Source organism: Cervus canadensis, chromosome 22, assembly GCF_019320065.1.
Source record: "Cervus canadensis isolate Bull #8, Minnesota chromosome 22, ASM1932006v1, whole genome shotgun sequence".
Classification (NCBI taxonomy): Eukaryota; Metazoa; Chordata; class Mammalia; order Artiodactyla; family Cervidae; genus Cervus; species Cervus canadensis.
Window position 1 is genome coordinate 11,823,602 of NC_057407.1, and position 21,864 is coordinate 11,845,465.

The 21,864-nt window shown below is 50.5% G+C and overlaps 1 protein-coding gene across 2 annotated transcripts in view; it reads right to left on the reverse strand.

Annotated features, from left to right (window-relative positions):
- The window catches only part of POC1A (POC1 centriolar protein A), a 118,526-nt gene that overhangs the window by 77,992 nt on the left and 18,670 nt on the right, over positions 1-21,864 (reverse strand). Inside the window, exon 1 of one of the 2 annotated variants that reach the window (XM_043441908.1) lies at positions 20,155-20,172. The exons of the other annotated variant lie outside the window; for it this stretch is intronic. The gene's annotated coding sequence lies outside the window, so the exon portion shown is untranslated. Of the gene's footprint in view, positions 1-20,154; positions 20,173-21,864 lie in introns of those variants that run through there. 2 annotated transcript variants of the gene reach the window in all.

Below are 21,864 nucleotides of genomic sequence, written 5' to 3' on the forward strand. Positions count from 1 at the left end.
CTATGGTGTTGGAGAAGACTCTTCAGAGTCCGTTGGACTGCAAGGAGATCCAACAAGTCCATCGTAAAGGAGATCAGTCTTGGGTGTTCATTGGAAGGACTGATGCTGAAGCTGAAACTCCAGTACTTTGGCCACCTCATGCGAAGAGTTGACTCATTGGAAAAGACCCTGATGCTGGGAAAGATTGAGATCAGGAGGAGAAGGGGACGACAGAGGATGAGATGGTTGGATGGCATCACCGACCTGATGGACATGGGTTTGAGTAAACTCTGGGAGTTGGTGATGGACAGGGAGGCCTGGTATGCTGCGACTCACGGGGTTGCAAAGAGTCGGACACGACTGAGCGACTGAACTGAACTGAACTGAACTGATAGCACCAGCAATAAAATAACTGACAATTTTCATTTACCAAGGAGTACAGCAAAAATAAGACCAGGAGCTGACTGTGGCTCAGATCATGAACTCCTTATGGCAAAATTCAGACTTAAACTGAAGAAAGTAGGGAAAACCACTAGACCATTCAGGTATGACCTAAATCAAATCCCTTACAATTACACAGTAGAAGTGACAGACAAACAGATTCGAGGGCTTAGATCTGATAGAGTGCCAGAAGAACTCTGGACAGAGGTTTGTGACATTGTACAGGAGGCTGTGACCAAGACCATTCCCAAGAAAAAGAAATGCAAAAAGGCAAAATGGTTGTCTGAGGAGGACTTACAAATAGCTGAGAAAAGAAGAGAAGCTAAAGGCAAAAGAAAAAAGGAAAGATATACCCATTTGAGTGCAGAGTGCCAAAGAATAGCAAGGAAAGATAAGAAAGCCTTCTTATGTGAACAATGCAAAGAAATAGAGGAAAAAAATAGAATAGGAAAGATTAGAGATCTCTTCTGGAGAAGGAAATGGCAACCCACTCCAGTGTTCTTGCCTGGAGAATCCCAGGGATAGGGGAGTCTGTTGGGCTGCCATTTATGGGGTCGCATAGAGTCGGACACGACTGAAGCAACTTGGCAGCAGCAGCAGAGATCTCTTCAAAGAAAATTAGAGATACCAAGGGAACATTTCATGCAAAGATGGGCACAATAAAGGACAGAAGTGGTATGGACCTAACAGAAGCAGAAGAGATTAAGACGAGGTGGCAAGAATACACAGAAGAACTATACAAAAAAGATCTTCATGACCCAGATAACCACAATGGTGTGATCACTCACCTAGAGCCAGACATCCTGCAGTGTGAAGTCAAGTGGGCCTTAGGAAGCATCACTACAAACAAAGCTAGAGGAGGTGATGCAATTCCAGTTGAGCTATTTCAAATCCTAAAAGATGATGCTGTGAAAGTGCTGCACTCAATATGCCAGCAAATTTGGAAAACTCAGCAGTGGCCACAGGACTGGAAAAGGTCAGTTTTTGCCGAGGTCCAGCCCCAGCAGGACTAGGAATACCCAAGGGATGAGTGGCGTCGGCGAAGAAGAAGACAGCCACATACACACAGAAGGTTGCATAGAAGAGGTAGCTTTTTTTAAAAATTTTTAGGATAGCTCAGTTTTTATAGAATGAACGTTACCTCCCCCTTAAGTCACCACATATCACATCAGATATTGTTTTGTGCTTCCGTCAATATTTTTTCCCCCATGTTTTTCCCTTATGCATTCATCTGGAACTTTTCCGATTACAGAGTTTTTTTCTTAAAAGTCCCGTACGTAGTCTTCTTGCCTCAATGGCCTAACATTTTCACTCTAACAAAAACAATGTTCCATAGATTCCAGATATAGTATGAATTCTTTGGGTAATAAAACAATACATGGGAAGGGTCACAGTAACATGTTTGACATTTCTGAGAATAGTACCATGAGAAAACCCTGATATTTTTCTTTACCTGAAACCACAAAATCTCAATTTACAATGATTAACTATTAAACAGCAAAAACACCTCTAAAGCAGCAAAACACCTCTATTAATAGTGAGATAATGGCAGTGAAGCTGGTTAATATAAATCTTCTATTGAAATCCTATGTACCCCATTTTCTAATTCTACAAAAATACTCATAATCTTCCATGTTGTTTAAAGAAAGGGAAACAATGAACAAATAGCAGCAAGGAAATAGCAATAGTGAAAACCCTCTCAACCAAGGAGCAAGTAAACTGAAGCAGTATATCTACTTCTAAATCTAAATGCCTCTACTCTTTTCTATTCTAGAACATTATCATCTTTTAAGCAAGCAGCCAAACTATACCGTGGCCTTTTCTTTTCTGACTTGATGTTTATGGTCGTGTCCCGAGCCAGAGCAATCATGAGCATTTCCAAAACGGCTTGGACTTTTCCAGGGAGGCCTTATTACTATATATTATATTTCCAAAAAGTAATAGAAAGCCCAACAGCAGTGAGACAGAAGGAGCAAAGGGACATACCAGGCCCCCGGGACAACCTCGAGCGGAAGAGCTGCCTTGCAGGTTCCTCTCTCGTCCCGTGACCTTGTCACGGCCCCGGGCACATCCTGGAGGCTCCCGACAAGTTTTCATTCCAATCCCAAAGAAGAGCAATGCCAAAGAATGTTCAAACTACCACACAATTGCACTCATCTCACATGCTAGCTAAGTAATGCTCAAAATTCTCCAAGCCAGGCTTCAATAGTACATGAACCGTGAACTTCCAGATGTTCAAGCTGGATTTAGAAAAGACAGAGGAACCAGAGATCAAATTGCCAACATCCACTGGATCATCAGAAAAGCAAGAGAATTCCAAAAAATCATCTATTTCTGCTTTATTGATTACATGAAAGTCTTTGACTGTGTAAATCACAACAAACTGTGGAAAATTCTTCAAGAGATGGGAATACCAGAAATACTCCTGAGAAATCTGTATGCAGGTCAAGAAGGAACAGTTAGAACTGGATATGGAACAACAGACTGGTTCCAAATCGGGAAAGGAGTATGTCAAAGGTGTATATTGTCACCCCACTTATTTAACTTATATGCAGAGTACATCATGCGAAATGCCAAGCTGGATGAAGCACAAGCTGGAATCAAGATTGCAGGGAGAAATATCAATAACCTCAGATACACAGATGACACCACCCTTATGGCAGAAAGTGAAGAACTAAAAAGCCTCTTGATGAAAGTGAAAGAGGAGAGTGAAAAAGCTGGCTTAAAACTCAACATTCAAAAAACAAAGATCATGGCATCCAGTCCCATAACTTCATGGCAAATAGATGGGAAAACAGTGGAAACAGTAACAGACTTTATTTCCTTGGGCTCCAAAATCATTGCAGATGGTGACTGCAGCCATGAAATTAAAAGACGCTTGCCCGTTCAAAGAAACGCTACGACCACGCCAGACAGCATTTTAAAAAGCAGAGACATTACTTTGCTGACAAAGGTCTGCCTAGACAGAGCTATGGTTTTTCCAGTAGTCATGTATGGATGGGAGAGTTGGACCATAAAGAAAGCTGAGTGCCAAAGAGTTGATGCTTTTGAACTGTGGTATTGGAGAAGACTTTTGAGAGTCTCTTGAACTGCAAGAAGATCCAACCAGTCAATCCTAAAGGAAATCAGTCCTGAATATCCACTGGAAGAAACTGACGCTGAAGCTGAAATTCCAATACTTTGGACATCTGATGTGAAGAACTGACTCCTTGGAAAAGACCCTGATGCTGGGAAAGATCGAAGGCAGGAGGAGAATGGGACGACAGAGGATGAGATGGTTGGATGGCATCACCGACTCGATACACATGAGTCTGAGCAAGCTCCGGGAGTTGGTGATGGAGAGGGAAGCCTGGTGTGCTGCAGTCCATGGGGTAGCAAAGAGTCTAACATGACTGAGACCGAACTGAACTGAAGGAGTACAGCAAGATCCATGTGAAGTTTTAACTACAAGCCCAGGAGCTGTACAGTATTTATACCCATTTTACTGATGGGAAAAATGAAGCACAGAGTTAGTATCAATATGTAGACAACCAGAATTTGAACCCATGTCTGTCTGCACAGCCTGGACCCTTAATCCTAATGTATACAGGAAGAAGAATAAAAACCCTTCAATAGTTCAGGCCCTGGTGGAAAGAAAAGGGGGCCTCAGGATTTCACCCCCAACAGAGATGAGGACTGAAACTGTCCCAAGATGTCCAATCCCACACTACAAAGTCCTTTGTTCTCTCATATTTTATCTTAAACCATGAATTTTAGCAAATAATCCTTTTTTAATATCTTTTAAATATCAAATTACTGTTTTAATGATTGACCAGTTAACTCCAAGTCACACTGATATTCAGAAATATACCTGTTTAAAAAAGAAAAAAAAGAAAGAAATATACCTGTTTACCCTGTGGTTTCACGACCATCACCATCCCCCCTCAGTTTGACAAGCAGGGCTATAGAACAGTCACTCAGCTGGTCATTCAACAGAGTGAGATTGCCAAGGCCAGGCCTACATGGGGTTTTCCAGAATCTAGGGTGCAGCTGGTTTAAATGCCAGTTCCCAGACAAGCCACAGAGCTGGATGGAGCTGGGAGCCCATATTTATAATAAACCCTCTGGTGATTCTTTTATTTTTTTTTTGGCCACACCCATGGGCATGTGGGATCTTAGTTCTCTGACCGGAGATCAAACCCATGCCCCATGCATTGGAAGCATGGAGTCTTAACCACAGAACTGCCAGGGAAGTCCCCTCCACTGGTGATTCTGATGTAGTGGTCCGGGGAACTGATAAACTCTGGGCACCAGGAGGGCCTGGACAGCCTGCCCCTGCCTTTGAGGAGCCACTTCCGCTGGCCCCACCCCAGTCATCCCTCATGCCTCCATACCCCTCACTCCTCATATGCTAGAATTTTCTCGTCTATCTCCCCCCAGGCTAGACTCCGTGAGAGCAAGGACCACACCCTGCTAATCACAGGAGGGTCCTGGCACTCAGCCCTGGCTTGGCACAGGGAATAGTCGCCAAAATTTTTGGACAATTCACTCCCTGGAAACACTGGGCCTGAGGAACCCTAGGAAATCCCTCCCATGGGTCCCTATGATGCTGGGGCTCAGAGAAGGGCTTGCTATAGTGGCGGGAGCAGACAGTTCTAGTCCACAAGCATCTGTGGAATGCCAGCTGCATACCCCACTCCGTTCTGTGGCCCCTGGGCATTATGGAGGGTCAGGTATATAGCTGACCCTGCACCCCCTCAATGGACATGAGTTTGGGTAAACTCTGGGAGTTGGTGATGGACAGGGAGGCCTGGCGTGCTGCGGTTCATGGGGTCGCAAAGAGTCAGACACGACTGAGCAACTGAACTGAACTGCACCCCCTCAGTGGGGGTGCCAGGAGATGAACTAGCCTCTGCTCCAGGGGAATCAGACAGGGAAAGGGTCCCCAAGCAGGCTGAGCCCTCTGAGTGTCCTTTTAGGGGTGCTCGCCCAGCACTGAGGAGATCCCTCTGTTGGCAGGATGGGGAGAAGGCTTCCAGGAAGAGGCATGGGTGGGGATTTGAAGGCCAAGCAGGATGAGGATCTACGTGCTTCTAGATGGAGGGTTCTGTCAGTTCATCCAGGCCCCTCTCGAGAGCATATGGAATGGATGAAGGTGTGTGACTGTGTGTGCACCCACCTGTACCTCTGAGTCCTTGGATGTGATTGTGTGTCTGCTGCACTTGCCTCCATGCTTACGGGAGACCTTTGACGTGTGTACCTGTACCTGTATATCTTGGTTTGGGTTCTTCCAGAAGCTGAGAAAGGATTCAAGGCTAATTTGTGTGTTTGGGAGCACACCAGTAGGGAGTGTGAGTGTGAGACAGAGGAGGGGGAGCCATGAAGGGTATTATTAAGCAAATTACCACCTTGGGCAACCAGAGTCTGATGTCGCTGGAGAGCCCAGACCCCGATACAGGACATTCCTCAGAGTCACCTCACCTCGGGTGAGGGCCTATCCACCCACACTTAACAGCCTGGCACCTTCAGGCCTAGGGGTTTCTGGGACACAGAAAGCCTTCAGCAGAGGTCTCTGGCAATAAGGGCTCAGGCTTGTGTACCCCAAACGGTTAAGTGGGAGGGAGCAGGTGGAGCGCCAACGACAGCTCTTACATCGCGTGCCGATGTACCAGTGTACAAGCTGATGCCCCGTTACATCACATGGACACACGGACTCCAGTGACCCCTCCTTGTGCAAACTTATGCTGGACCAACAGAAGGTCATCACAACATCAAACGAGCTCTGGCCTTGCCCTCCTTCCCTTCCCTGAACAGGCTGGCTCAGAATTTGACAAATCATGCTGGGCCTCCAACTTTGGCTGAACAAACCTGGACCTGCTTTGGGCAGTGGCAGCTTCCACCCTGGGCCAGGGTAGAAGCTGGGGGTCAGAGCAGGCTCGGGACAGGGAGATGGGGGAGGCCCTCTGCAGAGAAGGCAAATGAGGCCTCCTCTGTCTGAACCTCATGGTTCACAGGAGCCTGGACAGTGGTCTCAAATGCCACTTTGGGGGCAATGGGGCATGTTGGAAGCTTGGGGTGCCAGGGAGGGGGTATGGTCAGTGCTCCCCTACAGAGGGTCCATCCTGAGCAGGGATGGAAGGGGAGAGGTCTGGGGACGGAGTCCGGGTATGGAGACCTGGGAGCAACAGGAAGAACGGGTATAACTACAGGGAGATCATGACTGCACAGAGATGCACAGGAGGATGGGGGTCCAGGCTGTGGGGGTACCAGAACTCCCATGTAGACAGTTGAGAGCAGCATGAAGGACTGAGGCCATGCGGGGTCTGGGGGATGGTGAGGGGCATCCCTGAAGCCTGCTGGGGAAGAGAAGGAAGAAGGTCAGATGGGAGCTTGGGGAAGCCAGGACATGGAAGAGTTTTAGGAGCTAGTGAAGAATATTGGAGGCCCCCAACAGGGAGGGGATGGGGTCTCCCCTGAGGTTGCAGGGAATAGGACGCTGTAGTGGGTCAAGGAATGGAACCAAAGGGGGTCTGATGGGGAGAGGCTGAGCTCACAGGTTTGGAGTTGTGCAGATCTGGGCTCCAATCCCAGGTGTAACACTGACTTGCTGTGTACCGGTAGGCAACAGCTTAACATCTCTGAATCTTATTGCCTCCTGTACAATAGCGATCCTAACAGAAACTAAATGTATTACTTTCCTAGGGTTGTTGTAACAAGACACCACAAACCCAGTGGCTAAAAACAACAGAAATTTATTCTCTCCTGCTTCTGGAGGTTAGAAGTCATCGAGGTGCTGGCAGGGCCATGCTCCTCCCAAAGCCTCTAGGAAAGGACCCCAGCCTTGTTTCTGCCTCAGGAGTTTCTCAGCTCTTGTGGAGCACAACTCCAATCTCCACCTCCTTCCTCACATGCCTTCCTCTCTATGTGCCTCTGGCCGTCTTATAAAGGGCACCAGTTAAAAAAAAAAAAAAAAGGGCACCAGTAGTAGGATTAGAGCACACTCTCATCCAGTAGGACCTCATTTTAACTTCATTATGTTTTTAATGACCCTGAAAGTGAAAGTTGCTCAATCGTGTCCAACTCTTTGCGACCCCATGGACTATACAGTCCATGGAATTCTCCAGGCCAGAATACTGGAGTGGGTAACCGTTCCCTTCTCCAGAGGATCTTCCCATCCCAGGGATCGAGCCCACGTCTCCCACTTTGCAGGTGGATTCTTTACCAGCTGAGCCACCAAGGAAGCCCAAGAATACTGGAGTGGGTAGCTTATCCCTTCTCCAGCGGATCTTTCAGGCCCGGAGTCAAACCAGGGTCTCCTGCATTGCAGGCGGACTCTTTACCAGCTAAGCTACCATGGAAGCCCTTTAATGACCCTATTTCCTAGCAAAGTTCCATTCACAGGTATACAGGTGAGTTATGACTTCAACATATATTTGGGGGGACACAAACCTATGGCATCGGATTGCAGGAGGATTAAACCACAGGCCTGGCATATAGTAAGCTCCAAGAAAAAAAAAATTTCCAGTTTTAAAATGAATAATTCATGGTGAGGAAATGTACAGCATGGTGACCATAGGTAATAATACTATATCCTGCATATTTGAATACAGCTAGGAGAGTGGATCTTGAAAGTTCTCATCACAAAGAAAATAATTTTTATGTAATCGTGTATGGTGATGGATGTCAACCGACTCACTGTGGTGATCGTTTTGCAATACATACAAACATCGAATCATTACATTGTACACCTGATATTAATTTAATGTTTTGTCAGTTAAGAACATGAAGAGGCAGGCAGGGGTGGGGTTGGGAGTGCAGGAATGCAGACTGCAGACTTTGCTGCACGTGAACACGTGTGTGTATGGACAGACCCAGGTACATGGGAAGCAAGACACTGCTCACAGTTACACCCAGGAGAGCTGGTGACCCAGGGACCTCAGCCTGCAGTCCATCTGCCAGGCATAGCCACTCAGGGCAAGGCTCAGGGCCTGATGCTAGCTCCCTGAGTAGGAGGACCCTAAAGTCAAAGCCTTGCTTGTCAGGGACTTCCCTGGTGTGCAGTGCTCAAGACTCTGTGCTTCCACTGCAGGCGGCATGGGTTCCATCCCTGGTCACGGAACTAAGATCCCAAATGCTGTGTGCAGTGCAGCCAGAAACAATAATAAATATAAAGTAACAAATTTAAAAAGCCTTGCTTGTCAGAGGATTCCTTGAGAGCCCTGAGCAAGGCCATCACTGACATCATGAGCAATTTCACGGACTATCCCGATACCCAAGGCTGCTTCAACCTACAGCCTTGACATGCTGGTGGAGGGCTATAGGGTACAGCCAGCACACACAGCTGCTTTGGGAAGGAGGCAGGACACAGTCAGACAGGCCCCAGGGACGCCGGTGCAGATTCCAGGCGGCCACCCCACAGACCCCACAGAGGACTAGGTCAGAGGGGGTCTGCCCCTCCCCCAGCCTCTCCCCATCAGTCATCTGCACCCGGCAGTCAGACAGGCCTGGGCTAACTCCTCTTCTGCCAGCTGCCCCCTAGGGCCACCCCCCTAGGGCAGGCCAGACCCAGGAGAGGGTGTGTCGGGGAAAACAAGCCTGGCCCCAGCTCCCCAGAACCTTCTGGTTTCTGCCACAGGACACCCTTCGACCTCACCCACATCACTGTGAGCTGCAGGTGAGCGGAGTTCATCCACACTGCCATGACCCCTGGGGATATATGTCAGGATGCCGAGTGCTCCAAGGAGAGGACACAGGTCAGTGCTAATAAGGAACATGTTGCCGGTGACAGAGCCTGACTGCCCCCAGGGCCACTCCCCACTGCCCTGGCCTGGGCACCTGTCCTCTCCTCCCCGCCTCCCAGGGCAGCAGACCTGGCATCGGACCGGAGAGCCCCACCTGGGGTCTTCCTGGGTGGGGGCTCCAGCTGCTCAGGCCTGGCCGAGAAAGTTCTAGCCCTGCTGGCCTCCTCCACTCTGTTCATCACAGCACCCGACCCTCCCCTTCCCCAGCGCCAAGTTTGGTGCTGGGAATGGAGCCAAGAACATGACGGCGTGGCCTTGGCCTCCAGGTGCAGACACAGAGGGCCGGCCACAGTCATGGCAGGCCTTGTGGAAGAACACGGTGTACAGCACGGGGCTGGAGGAGTGAGAAGGCAGGGGCGGAGGGCAGGGCTGGTCCCCACCAAGATCTGAGGAAGGAGTGTTTCAGGGCGGAAGGGGCAGCAACACAAAGGCCCAAGGTGGGGATTTGCTGGGTGGGCTTAAGGGACAGAATAACTAGCTGGGGGGTCATCTAGTGGGTGGGCCTTGCAGACCATGAGGACGTGCCTTCCACTGAGTTGGGAGGGAGCTCTGAGCAGACGTGCAACCCCAGGCAAGTTTTGCTTTGAAAAGCTTCCTCTGCCTCCTCTGAGGTCTGCGGTTTTCCATGTGTGGGTCAGCGACACCTGAGAACTGGCAGAAATGCAGACTCTAGGGCACGTGGCTGAATCCACAGCCCTGCGGTGGGCGCAGAAGGGTCCAGGGATTGCTGGTGTTGCCAGGCAGTCTTGCTCAGGTGCCCCCAGCCCACCTGAGGCCCTGAGAAGGCAGTGTGAGTGAGCAATGAGACTCACGCTATGTCCTCCCCACCCATCCCACACCATTCCCGGGAGCTCTGGCAGCACACGGCTCTGCCAAAATCCACAAACGAGAAACCAGTTCACCTTTGTTCAGCCCGGCTGAATTATATAACACACATTCCTAACCTATGTGACCACAGAACATTTTTTTCAGAGAACACCTGTTCAACAGCCTGAACACTGCCCAGTGCCACCTCTGTGACGTACTTTGATGTATCCTCTCTGGACTCCTGCCGGTGCCTAATAATACCCACACACTCTGGAAAGTGCACGAATGTCCCGAGATGACCCCAACTGGACTCGGGTGATTTACAAACCCACTGTTCTCTCCCAAGCTCCCAAGGGGGCGCATACTGACCTCATAGCCCTGACCTCACCAGGAAGGCAGGTGGGCGAAGGACAGTGATGTCGCATTCCAGGGAGCTAGTGAACACTTGGTGGGGGGCAGTGAGGGCGAAAGGTGAAGCAGCAGTGCACAGACCTGTGACGCCACGCTGCCCGGCCCGTGTGTGTGTGTGTGTGATAGTGCACACCACGTCACAGCCGTGGTGCACGGCGGCCTGTCCCTGCATGTCCGCCTGCAACAAATGTGACTTTGCAGCTACATGTGGCTGCTAGTATGAGTGTGCTGGCCCGTGACTAGAGTGGCTGGGCATGTGGCTATGCACGAGGGGGTGTTAGTGACTCTGGCACCTGTGGGTCCCGGGCCAAGTGTGCATTTGAGAGACATCCAGTGTGTACATCTGTGAATGACCACCAGGCTGCTCTGGCCCTGAGAATTCCCAAACCTAAACTGTGACTTCAGAGCTACCAGCAGTTTCCTGTCTGCTAAGACATGCGTAGGCTGTGGAAAAACTACTTTCTAAATGTAGTTACCCAGATATAGTGTGGGAGCCCTCCCACGCAGAGCCATGGTCATCTGATGAGCTGGCCAGAGGCAGTGGGAGAAGGGCCAGGAGAAAGGCTTAGGGTCTGGGATAGGGAAGACGTGCCACCAGCCCTGTGTCCATCTGTCCTGCAGCTCCTTACCCAGCCCAGCTCCACAGGGCTTCAGGTGGTTTCCGGACCACTCACATGGTGGTCCGGAATCAGGACCAGGATCAGGGTCGGCCAGCCCAGGGTGAGCACAGAGGATGGTGTGGAGGAGGATGGCCTGGACCCCAGGGAGGGGCCCGTGAGCCTGTGTGTGGACGAGAAGGGGTGCGACGGCAGGGTCCTTGCAGATCTCCCCAGGGGCAGACTCACACAAATGCCTGAGCAAGCAGGTGCCTGGTAATGACCTTGTTCGGGTTCTCCTGCCCAGCCGTCAGCTTCCCACTTTCCACGTTTGCCTCTTTGGTGACACAGCCTGCCCACAAACTGCCCCCAGTTCTGGGGCCTGAGAACCCACCATACACATGCACTCACAGAGCCCACAGAGAAGACTCGCCTGTTTACCCACTCCATTCATTCATTCACTCATTCACTCACTCATCAAATGCTCACGGAAAAACTCCTCTGAGCCACCAGCTCTGCTGAGCCCCTCTAGCCCCCCTAGACAGCCCAAGTCAAAGCAATGAAGGCAAAGTCCCAACAGACCTTGATGTAGGGGCTCAGAAAAGAGGAACTCAGGGGCTGGGTGGGATGGTGGCCGTTAGCTGGAGGGAAGCGCTGAGCTGGTGTCACAATCAGGCCTCAGCATTAAGCCAGATGGTATCTGGAGATTGGGTAGATGTGAAGACTGCCCTCCCCCAACCCCGGAATCCCCTGTCTGGACCTGGCACTTCACGCTGCCTGAACACCAGGGTCTGTCTCACCTAGGATTGACCCCAAGGCTTCACATCTGTCCCCCAACCCCAGACCCCATGGGAAAAGGTCCACTTCTCAGCCAGCTCTGGCGACCCTCTCAGTTGGGCCCTTGACAGCCTCTGCTGCCCCCCATGCCCCATCCTACTAGCAACCCCACCTCTATGACTTCAGCAAGGGCTTGGAGGCCTTCTAGCTCCTCCCCATCGGCCTTCCTCAGGGTCCTCAAAGGCCTAAAGAGCCCAAGCCCATCTTCTGAGCACTGCCCACTAGCCCCAACTTCTCATCCATGCCTCCTCATTCACATTTTACTATAATGACAGTAATACGATGAGACGTATGCAACACTTCCTTGGTGCCTGGCACAACAGGTGATATTTCCATCTGCCCACATCATGATGAGAAGAGTCGACTCACTGGAAAAGACCCTGATGCTGGGAAAGACTGAAGGCAGGAGGAGAAGCGGGTGACACAGAATGAGATGGTTGGATGGCATCACTGACTCAACGGACAGGAGTTCGAGCAAACTCCGGGAGATGGTGAAGGACAGGGAAGCCTGGCATGCTGCAGTTCTTGGGGTCGCAAATAGTCAGACATGGCTTGGCAACTGAACAACAACAACATCATGAAGCGTAGTGACTAGAGCTGGAGACAACCAAGATCATGGATCCCCAGTCCGGCCTGCTCCAGCCCAACCAACACCTGGTTGCCTCTTCTCATTCTTCAGGACTTACACGGAATGTCCCATCCTCATGAGGCTTTTCCAAATCCCCAGATAAAGCAGCCCCTGTTCTGGCCACTCAGAACACCCTTGTGAGCTCCCACTCTCACATGATCATGTGTTTGGATGGGCTTGTGTTTACATCTGTCTCCCCTGCTAGACTGTCCACTCCATGAGAGCTGGGCTGCCTCCCTGGAACCTAGCTCAACACCCAGTAAACAATAGGTGCACAATAAGTATTTACTGAATATGTAAACCTGTTTATCTATTTCCTGAAAACTACCTCGTTCCATTGAGAATCTGAGGTTGTTTATAACAGGGCAGACAATTCTATATGAGAGAAAAAGCAAAGTTGGAATCAAAGATTTTGACCTTCTCTATAGACAATAAATGTTGGAGAGGGTGTGGAGAAAAGGGAATCATCCTACACTATTAGTAGGAATGTAAATTGGTGTACCCACTATGGGGAACAGAGCTTCCTTAAAAAATGAAACATAGAGCTATCATTTGACCTAACAATCCTACTCCTGGGCATATATCCAGAGAAAACCATAAAATACATGCACCCTAATGTTCACTGAAGAAAGCTGAGCACTGAAAAATTGATGCTTTTGAACTGTGGTGTTGGAGAAGACTCTTCAGAGTCCCTTGGACTGCAAGGAGATCCAACCAGTCCATCCTAAAGGAGATCAGTCCTGGGTGTTCATTGGAAGGACTGATGCTGAAGCTGAAACTCCAGTACTTTGGCCACCTCATGCGAAGAGTTGACTTACTGGGAAAGACCCTGATGCTGGGAGGGATTGGGGGCAGGAGGAGAAGGGGACGACAGAGGATGAGATGGCTGGATGGCATCACCAACTCGATGGGCATGAGTCTGAGTCAACTCCGGGAGTTGGTGATGGACAGGGAGGCCTGGCATGCTGCGATTCATGGGGTCGCAAAGAGTCGGACATGACTGAGTGACTGAACTGAACTGAATGTTCACTGCAGTACTATTTACAGTAGCCAAGACATGGAAGCAACCTAAATGCCCATCAACAGATGAACGGATAAATAAAATGTGGTGCATATATATATGTGTATAATACATATATGTGGTACAATGGAATATTACTCTGCCATAAAAAATGAAATAATGCTGTTTGCAGCAACATGGATGGACCTACAGATTATCATACTAAGTGAAGTCAAACAGAGAAAGACAAATATCATATGATAACACTTTTATGTGAATTCTAAAAAAAAACAATACAAATAAACTAATTTACAAAACAGAAACAGACTCACAGACTTAGAAAACAAGTGTTTGAGGGCTTCCCTGGTGGCTCAGTGGTAAAGAATCCACTGCTGGTGCAGGGGACACGGGTTCAGTCCCTGGTCTGGGACGATCTCACACGCTGCAGAGCAACTTAGCCCAAGTGCCACAAGTTTTGAGCCTGTGCTCGAGAGTCCAGGAACTGCAACTACTGAAGCTTGCACACCTTAGAGCCTGTTTCTGCAGCAGAGAAGCCACCACAATGAGAAGCCTGCGCATCAAACTAAAGAAAGCCCATGCACAGCAATGAAGGTCCAGCACAGCCAAAAATAAATGAATAAATAAACAAAATTATAAAAAAAAAGAAAGACAGAAAACAAACTAATGGTCACCAAAGGGGAAAGAGGAGGAGGGATAAGTTAGGAGGTTGGGATTAACACATACACATTAATATAACAGATAATCCACAAGGACCTGATGTAGAACACAGGGAACTCTATTCAACACTCCATAATAACTTACATGAGAAAAGAATCTGAAAAAGAATAATACATATACATGTATAACTAACTCACTTTGCTGTACACCTAAAACTAACACAGCACTGTAAATCAACTATACTCTAATATAAAATTAAAAACTTAAATAAAAAACAAAGCTTTTCACCTTCTATTTGACCTTTGACCTAGTGATTTCATTTCTAAATATCCCACAGATGTCCTCACCCCATATGAGGATGTCTGTGGGTGCAACCAACTGAAAACCACCAAACAATCGGTAGGGGCTATGTGGGTGAACGATGAGCAACAGTGTGGTGGAGTATTACGTAGTCATGGAAAAGGATGGGCACGCCCTGATCACTGACAGGGCTCTCTCCAAGTTATTAGTATTAAGTACAAAGAGCAAAAAGGACTATGTTCCGTAAGTGCAGCACTCGACATATAGTAGACGATCAACTGATAAATGTTGAGTAAATGAGTGGAATCTTTCTGGAAGGACCCATGAGAACCTAAGAGCAGTGGCAGTGTCTGCAGAAAGACCTGTATGAGGGGAATGTTCGTGGTTTACCCTGAACCATGCTATTTGCACTTTCGGCATAAGCAAATATTATCTATTCAAATAAACAGGGTTTCGCTATTGAAAAAAAAACAAGACAAGATTCAGAGTGCTCACGTCAAAATCTGGATATGAGGCTTTTCTGGAGTAAATGGGAAGAAGGCCTGGCCACAGAGGGCTGTGTTCCTGAGAATGACCATAGCTGCAGCTAAGACGGGGCTGTGCCTGAGCCCCGGCGGCACAGGGCCCATGCTGTCCCACCCCATCGGGCCCCTGTGGGGCTCTGTGCTGCTGATCCAGGTCTGTGCTGCAAAGAGATGAGCTTGCAAGGTCTGCAAAGTACGGAGTGGGGCAGAGAAGTCTTCCCCAAGGTGAAGGGGTGGGTGTTTAGCCATCACTCCTAGTTGATTTCACTCATAACGACTCTAAGAGCCACAGCAGGGCCACCGCAGTTCGAGGGCTGGTGACGGCTGACGTGTCACAAGACTGCTAGTCTTGCACAAGGATCAGCTAACTCAGTAGCAGTCAGGCCCCAACAACGCCTCTGGTCTCACCCCCGACGGGGACTTGAGGGCTCTAATTAAACCCAAAGGGAATCCCAGGAGAGAGGGAGTCACCAAAGGCCCCGTGGGCACCTTGACTTGAGGATCAAGGCAAGGAGGTGGGTGACAAGACAAGGACACATTGAGAGAGCTGGGAAGATAGGCCTGGCTCGAATCCTGACTCCAGCCCTGAAATTCTGGACAAGTCACCTCTCCACGCCTCAATTCCCTTGTCTGTAGCTAACACTAACTGTATGCTGTTTCCAGGTGCAGGCGGTGTTTCAGGGAGTCCTCATGTCAACCTTGTCCACCAAAGTATACCAGTCAAGGGTCTCCAAAGAGAACCAGTAAGATACATATTTAGCATAGATGGAGAGGGAGAGAAAGAGAGGTTTATTTCATTTTAAGGAACTGGATCATGTGACTGTGGGGGCTGGCAAAACTAAAATCTGGAGGGCAGACTGGGAGGCTGGAAGCTCAGGCAGAATTTCTATATTACTGCTTGCAACAGAAGTCCAGCTCCAGGAAACCTCGGGTTTTCCCTTCAAGGCCTTCAGCTGACTGCGTTAGGCCCAGTCACATTACTGTGGACAACCTCCCTTACTTACTTGCAGATGTTAATCATATGTACAAAATATGTCACAGCCACGTCTAGATCGGTGTTTAAACAACAAGCAATATCACCTAGTCGGGCGGATACATAACATTTAACCACCACATAATGTATTACTTCCTTTTGTGCATGAGGAAACTAAATCTCAGAGAGGCTGCGTCAATTGCTTAAGGCTAAGGAACCAATGGAGGGATGGAGCTGGGAGTTGAACACAAACAAGAGTCTGCCTTCAGTCTGAGAACGGGGCTGCGGATGGCTACTCCACATCTGAGAATTAGAAAGGAAAAGGCACAGAACTGCCTGAGACCAGAATTCAGTAGAGTGGTGGTTGGTCTTAAAGGATGGCTGGAATGGTGTGGAAACAGGGAGAAGAGGCAGAGAGGAGTATTGCTTCTCCCCATCAGAGATGGGCTCTAGGGTAGAAGGCAGAGAACCTACAGCCTCCAGGGTCCCCAAGGAGCAAGGAGAGCGGGGCAGAAGGCAGCCTCCAGCAGGCTGAGAGTCCCAGTGCCAGGCAGCCAAGGCCAGACCCTCTGACCCAAGTGCGGGGGACAGAGAAGGAGCAGAGTGTCGCTGGTGTGTGCAGTCAGAATGAAGTCTTGCCTCCTGAGCCTGTGGCTGGCTGCCCAGAGGTTTCTGGAAGTGGATGATTTCCTCTAAGGGTCAGGCTGGGCCATCTCCTTGGCTGGGCACTCCCATCAGCCCAACCAAACTGGACCAACACCCAGAAGTAGAGAAAGGCTTCTGCGGAGAGCTGAAACCTTTAGACATAGTCCCAGCCTCGTTCCTCCCAGTTCCCTTAATCTCCCTCGGGTGGGGCACTGGATCGGAGGCAGAAGGCCAGCAGGTCAGCCCTGTTCTCCACCTGCTGGCTGTGTGACCTGGGAGAGTTCCTTCACCATCTTGAATTTCTGTCCAGTGTATGTGGCTAATCACTGACGGCCTAGAGGGCTTCTTCGTGGGGACCAGGCCCCGCATCCGAACAGAGTTGCTACTTGTTCATGGTAGTGTCATCCTCCCAGCCTTCTTCTGCCCTGGTCCACCCAGCCCCACTGCTCTCGGCCTTGCTCACTCACTCTCTCCTCCTCCCTCATTGTTCCAGCTCCCCCGTCTTTGGGTCAGAATGCAGCAGGATAGGCCTTTAGATGCCTGCACGGCCAGGGAGAAATGAAGGTCCTTGCCTTGGTTGATAATCACATAGTTGGTAACAGTGGGATTCTGGCAATGGTCGGATGGGACTCTGACCCCCAGCCCACATACCTCCCTCGTCTCCCTCTTGCCTCTAGCCTCCCTCGCCCCTTAATTCCCCAATCCACACTAGGCTCCTCTAGCCTTCTCTGCGAGGCCCTGAGCCTGGCTGTTCCATCAGGGCAGTATCTCCCTGATGCCAGGTCCCAGGTGGGTCCCCTCCTTCCCGCCATCATCCGTCCCTGTGTACTGTCCACACTGGTCACAGCCTGTAATGGTCCTTTTCTTAGGGTGTGTCCTCAGAAGCTCAGGGCAGGGAGAGAGGCTCCTTCGCACTGTGCATCCAACACCGGCCAGAGAAGGTGGGCTCAGTCGGGTCCCTTCGCTCCACCCTGTCTTCACCCCATCACTGCTCCATCACTTCAGGGGGCCTGCTCAGGCCTGACCTGCAGGCCAGGGCTGGGAGCTGAGGACGAGCTCTGGGGAACCACCCCTGGACCAGTCCGATCCTTCCCCTAGCCCCCCACCCCAGACCCTCCTCCAGCGGCTGAGGGCAAAAGAGCCCAGCATGTCGGCTAGAGAGCAAGGAACCATTACATCTGGTTCCCTTTGCAACCCAAACTTCACCTGCTGTGTAGCCCTGAGCAAGTCCTGTCCCCTCTCTAGTCTTAAGTCACCTGGGCTCTAAAATGGGTTAGGGCTACAGGCACACACTCAGATGTCTGCAAGGTCAGACAGCCGTCACTGCTTGGACATCACATGTCCTCAGGGTTGAGAACCCACTGGAGGGAGCACTAGTGGAAAAGTGGAGACAGCAGGTCCTGCCTCAGCCAGCCCAGGGGCTCCAGGCCTGCAGAGTCCTCAAGAGAAGCTAAAAATCCGAGTTTCAGTTTAACAATCTCCGGATTGCTACATCTTGCCAACTAACTCACGTTTTTAAAAGCACTGTGTAGGTCAAACAGAACTTGTCTGGGCCACAGTTTGTGGGTGCTAGGCTGGAAGGCTAGATTCTGGGGTCCTCTGGGGCTCTCTGGGAAGATAAGTGTTTGCTTTTTTGGGCATTTCTTGCTCTCTTTCAACAGAGTGCGGGGTGTTGTTCTTTGTGGACCACCCTAGACCTGCCTCCTGGAGCATTTGATGGCTTTGCTCCACTGTGGCCCCTTCTCCCCCTAGTCAATAGGAGCCCACTCCCTGCCCCACAGATGGCTTCACAAACCCAGGCCCAGGCCTGCTCTGGGTAAGCCAGAGCCTGGAAGGACCAGAACAAGGCAAGTGGTGGGGGCTTCAGAATCCTCCTGTCCCAGCCAATCCCCAAATTCCTATCATAACTCCTGGGCCCGATCACTATGAACCCTGAGGCTTGTGTTTCCAACCCTCCAGGGCAGAGCTGAGCTGTTTCCAGAACCTCTACAAGGCTGGTCCCTCACCCACCATTCTTCATATAGGCACCGACACCCCAATGGGCACTGCGGGCCCAAGGCCAAGGCCACACTGAGCATCAGTAGCACAGACTGGAGCTTTTGCCCGTCTTCACAACTGTCCCATGTCCACTGGGGTCTCCTCAAGAGGAAGGCTGGCAAGATTTCTCACCTGGCTGGCAGATGTGGAAACTGAGGCCCAGAGGAAAGCACGAAGTTTGCTCAAGGTCCCTGGGCTTCGTGATCCTTATAGAGGGGCCCAGCTAAAAATAGTTCCTGGGACACAGAGTGGAAAGGGATGAAACAGCCCCTGACGGTGAAGATGACGCAGACAGGAGAGTCGGGGAGGCTGGGTCCTAGCGTCATTCCCAGAATGGAGCCTGACCTTGCCTGAACTACGGCGGCTTGGGCTCCCCTGCCCGGGAACAGGGTGATAAGATGAGTGTTTTACACCACAGCTCTGAGGAGGGAGGCAAGACAGCAGTGAGGGGGGGAAAAGAGAGGGAAGGAAAAAGCAGAGGGAGGGAGAGGAGAGCAAGAAGGCTGAACTCAGGAGAGGGATCTCAACTCTGTCAAAACGGGGCCTACCCACTGAGACAGAGGGGCACTCTCACTCCACAGATGCAAAAACTGAGGCTTAGGGCATGGGGTAATTTCCCTAAGACCCCAAAATCAAAAAGTAGCACATCCAAGATTAGAATTCATGGCTTTAGCCTGTGCCCTTCTAGCAAGGTCTCAGGGACTTCCATGGTGGTCTAGTGGTTAAGAATCCACCTTCCAGGGCTTCCCTGGTGGCTCAGTGGTAAAGAATCTGCCTGCCAATGCAAGAGATGTAGGTTCAGTCCCTGGTCTAGGAAGATCCCACATGCCTCAGAGCAACTAAGCCCATGAGCCACCACCCAGGAGCTGCAACTACCAAGCCCATGTAGTACAACTTCTGAAACCTGCGTGCCCTAGAGCCTATGCTCTACAACAAGATAAGCCACTGCAATGAGAAGCCCACGCACCACAACTAGAGAGTAGACCCTGCTCGCTGCAACTAGAAAAAGCCCACGCAGCAATGAAGACCTAGCACAGCCAATAAATAAGTAAGAATGTGACTTCTAATGCAGAGGACATGGGTTCAACCCCTGGTCAGGGAACTAAGATCCCAATGACACAGGACAACTAAGCCTGCATGCTGCAGTGAAGACTTAATGCCATCAAAGTTTTTAAAAATAAGTATATAAAGTTCTTTAAAAAAAAAAAAGCAAGATCTCAATCTGGAAACTACTTAGGCAGCATTTCCCAAGATGTGGCCTCAAGCTACCCTGTCCCCACATTACCAGGAGGGAGGCCTGGTTAAGATGCAGATTCCTGGGTCTGATTATTTCAGTCCTCGAACCGGGAAGCTATGTGGCTGTTGTGGCCTTTGTCATCTAACTACCTAGGTGCATTCCTGCAGCCCAGCTCTTCAAGCTGACTCATACTGCCCTCCAGGACAGAGCTGGGTTTTCCCACTCTATGCCTCACCCACCAGTCTTGCAGTCCCACAGACACCCACCTCTCCAGCCAGTACCTTTCTTCTGGAAGCCTTCCTCGTGGCTGGGATTCCCCTCTCCTCCAGAGCCTGTTGGAGTAATAGCCTCTTCCTCCATCTGGAATTATTTACAACATCCTATTTCACTTTCTGTGGGAGTCTTCTGTTTCCTAACCTTTCCTTCCATTAAACAGGAAATTCCCAGAGGGCTGGAAACTTGTTGGTTTAAACAATAAGCCTCTGAAAACCATGACTTCACCTGACCCTCTGCCAAACACAAGTGGCAAGGCTGGGAGAGTTTTACAAGGAAGAACAGAGCCTTAGAGAGGCTGTGGCCTACCTGAGACCAAATAAGATCCAGCTGAGGTTAGAACCCATGTCCAGCTCCAATATCCAGTTCTTTCAGCTTCTGCTTTGCCTCTGATCAAACAACCCCACAAGGTAGGCAGAATGGGGATTATGATTCCATTGCTCAGATAGGGAAATGAGGCCCAGGGATGGGCAAAGTGCTCAGTACCGTGTTTACTCTGTTCTGGCTACTTCTTGAGTCTGATCTTTTTACTTACATTCTCTCCAGCTGTTGGGCACTGCCCAGGGCCCCTCAGCAGGATGGGGCAGAGTTGAGCCCTAGATTCCCAGGCAAAACCCTCATCTTGGACCTGTGAACTGGCCCTAGTGCACTTCGGACCCTGGTGTCTCCTCTGCAGTTTGACTTCCTTCACCTGCCTGGCAGCTGGCTGGAGCCTAAGACAGAGGCAACTGGGAAGTACCTGGACACACCTTGGCCACCATCACTCTAGACTTTGTCCCTCTAATTAATGCCCACCTGAGGAAGGAGGTACCTGGGCAGCCCTTTCCTCAGGAGAAGGGGAGAGCAACCCTGAGCCTGGGGCAGGCCCAGCACAACCAAGCCCAAGTTAAGCTGGGAAGGGTGTGGAGCAAGGAGGCCATGCTGGCGTTCCTGACAGGGCTTTGCCAAGCTGTACTCTACAGGTGTGGTCTGGGGGAGACTCAAGGGAGGTAGGGCCAATTGAACTCTGGGAGAAAGCCCTGAGTCACCCGGATGGTGCCCAGACCGGGCGGCCAGCAAGGGACTTTGGACGGCCCACAGTGGAAAATAAAAATAATCAATATGTGCCAATCCCCAACTACGGGTCAGACCCCATGCTTCCACCGCCGGCCCCCCTCAGTGCGTACTGTGTGGGTTCCATCCAGCCCTGTTCCTTGTGCTCCTTCTCTACATCAGGTTAAGTCCCTTTATCTCAGACCACAAGTGCAACGGCTAGGTCTCCTTCCGCTTGTGCTCCTCGAATCCCTCCCTCCAGGTCCCTGGGAATCACCCCCAGGATCACACCATGCTTCAGTCAGCCCAGTCCCATCTCCTCCAGGAAGCCTCCCCTGTCCCTCTCTTTCCCCCACTCCCACCCACATAAAAACAAGCCTGGGTGTGTCAGATACTGCTTAAGGCCCTGGTCTGGGACTCCTAGTTTCCCCTCTCCTCTACACCCAAGGCACCTATTTTTATAGCCATATAATCCCTCAGTTGCCCTAGAGGTGCTTCCCCCCCAACTCTGCCCTTTGATGCCCCACAAATGGTTCTGAAGCATAGGGGTACTTGGTGGGGGAAGCGGCAAGGTGGTGCGGGGTGAAGGTATCCGCCCCCAGCACTGCAGTTCATCCCGGCTACAGGCAGTCCCAGGAAACCCCCAGCAAGTCCAAGTCCGAGGAGCGCCCCCTCGCCTCGCCCCG